The sequence below is a fragment of the Lampetra planeri genome, unplaced genomic scaffold (assembly GCF_965212315.1).
Source record: "Lampetra planeri unplaced genomic scaffold, kcLamPlan1.2.h2 scaffold_2113, whole genome shotgun sequence".
Taxonomy (NCBI): domain Eukaryota; kingdom Metazoa; phylum Chordata; class Hyperoartia; order Petromyzontiformes; family Petromyzontidae; genus Lampetra; species Lampetra planeri.
The window spans coordinates 1-2,500 of record NW_027614876.1 but is presented as its reverse complement, the minus strand read 5'-3'; the positions used below and the strand labels follow the sequence as shown (position 1 = coordinate 2,500).

The window sequence follows — 2,500 nt, the reverse complement described above, 5'->3', positions numbered from 1 at the left end:
GCAAGTACCACGTGACCAGCGCCGCCACCACCACCACCACCACGTGGGAGGAAACGTAACAAGGAGTTGGTGGTGGTGTTGGTGGTTGTTGTTGGTGGTTGTTGATAGTGGGTGGGTGGTGGTGTTGGTAGTGGGTGGTGGTGTTGGTGGTTGTTAGTAGTGGGTGGGTGGTGGTGTTGGTAGTGGGTGGTGGTGTTGGTGGTTGTTAGTAGTGGGTGGGTGGTGGTGTTGGTGGTTGGTGGTGGTGGTGGTTGGTGGTGGTAGTGGATTGTGTTGGTGGTGATTGGTAGTGGGTGGGTGGTGGTAGTTGTAGTGGGTGGTGATTGGTAGTGGGTGGTGGTGGTGGTAGTAGGTGGGTGGTGGTTGGTGGTGTTGGTTGGTAGTGGGTGGTGATTGGTAGTGGGTGGGTGTTGGTAGTGGGTGGGTGTTGGTAGTGGGTGGGTTGGTGGTGATTGGTAGTGGGTGGGTGGTGATTGTTGGCGTTGTAGGACCGTGGGTGGCGATGGCGACGGTGTCGAGCGAGCGCGTGTGCAGCCTGGCGTACGAGGGAGCCCTGGGGGAGCTCAAGGCGGAGCTGGCGGCAGACAAGAGCCGCGCAGGCACGCGGGACCAGGTCACTCGCCACCTCGTACACCCACCACTCTCCACCCACCACTCTCCACCCACCTCTACCCACCCACCACTTTAACCTCCACCTCCTCCACCCACCACTCTCCACCCACCTCTACCCACCACTCTCCACCCACCACTCTCCACCCACCACTTTAACCTCCACCTCCTCCACCCACCACTCTCCACCCACCTCTACCCACCACTCTCCACCCACCACTCTCCACCCACCACTTTAACCTCCACCTCCTCCACCCACCACTCTCCACCCACCTCTACCCACCACTCTCCACCCACCACTCTCCACCCACCACTCCAACCTCCACCTCGTACACCCACCACTCCACCTACTCACCACTCTCCACCCACCACTCTCCACCCACCACTCTCCACCTCGTCCACCCACCACTCCAACCTCCACCCACTCTCCACCCACCACTCTCCACCCACCTCTACCCTCCACTCTCCACCCACCACTCCAACCTCCACTACCCACCTCCACCCACCACTCTCCAACCTCCACCCCCACTCCAACCTGTACCCACCTCCACCCACCTCCACCCACCACTCCAACCTCCACCCACCTCCACTCTCCACCCACCTCCACTCTCCACCCACCTGTACCCACCCACCACTCCCCACCCATCACTCACCACTCCCCACTCACCACCACTCCCCACCCACCACTCTGCACCCTCCAGCCACCTGTACCCACCACTCCCCACCCACTCACCTCCACCCACCACTCCAACCTCCACTACCCACCTTCACCCACTACTCCACCCACCACTCCACCCACCACCCACTCTCCACCCACCACTCTCCACCCACCACTCCCCACCCACCACTCCCCACCCACCTCCACCCACCACCCACCAGAGAGACACAGACTCCAAATATACAGCAGCAGCAGCAGCAGGCATCGTCAGGGTCGGGGTCGAACCCACGACCTCCTGCGCACCAGGCGAGGTAGTCAACATCTCGTGTTGTTGTTGTTGTGTTGTTGTTGTTGTTGTGTTGTTGTTGCAGTCCCAACGTACGCCCCTGCACTGGGCGGCCTCTGCGGGCCACTGTGACTTATTGTTGTTGTGTTGTGTTGTTGACTTTGTTGTTGTTGATGACTTTGTTGTTGTTCCAGTCTCAGCGCACGCCGCTGCACTGGGCTGCGTCTGCTGGCCACTGTGATGTGGCCGTCTTCCTGCTGTCACTCGGGGCGCCTGTGGACGCCTGCGATGATGTAAGGGGGGTCCCAACAACAACAACAACAACACTCAACAACAACAACACTAAACAACGACAACAACACTCAACAACAACAACAACAAATACACTCAACAACAAAACTAACCTCACCCCACCCTCACTCCACGGCACCACTGCCACCACTGCCACCACCTCCGCCATCACCATCATCACCACCACCATCATCATCATCACCACTGCCCCCTCCATTCCCCCCCTCCCCCCTTAATCCCCCCTTCCATTCCCCCCTTTCTCCCACTCCCCCCCCCACCCTCCACTCCCCCCCCACCCCCCATTCCCCCTCCACTCCCCCCCCACCCCCCACTCCCCCCCCACCCCCCCCCCACTCCCCCCCCACCCCCCACTCCCCCCCCACCCCCCACTTCCCCCCCACCCTCCACTCCCCCCCCATTCCCCCCCCACCCCCCACTCCCCCCCCACCCCCCACTCCCCCCCCACCCCCCCACTCCCCCCCCCCACTCCCCCCCCCACCTACCCCCCCACCCCCCACCCCCCACTCCCCCCCCCACCCCCCACTTCCCCCCCCACCCCCCACCCCCCACTCCCCCCCCACCCCCCCACTACCCCCCCCCACTCCCCCCCCCACTCCCCCCCACCCCCCCACTCCCCCCCCCACCCCCCACTTCCC

General features: G+C 63.1%; 1 long non-coding RNA gene across 2 annotated transcripts in view; it reads left to right on the top strand.

The window, feature by feature from the left end:
• LOC144740401 (uncharacterized) overlaps positions 1 to 1,867 on the top strand; it is a 2,148-nt gene extending 281 nt beyond the window's left edge. The window contains exons 1-3 of one of the 2 annotated variants that reach the window (XR_013589635.1): positions 1 to 111; positions 489 to 613; positions 1,748 to 1,867. The exon at positions 1 to 111 is cut by the window's left edge and continues 7 nt beyond it. This is a non-coding gene — a long non-coding RNA (uncharacterized LOC144740401). The remainder of the gene's footprint in view (positions 112 to 488; positions 614 to 1,747) is intronic. The other variant, XR_013589634.1, reaches the window with a different exon arrangement.
• The last annotated feature ends 633 nt before the right edge of the window (positions 1,868 to 2,500 follow it).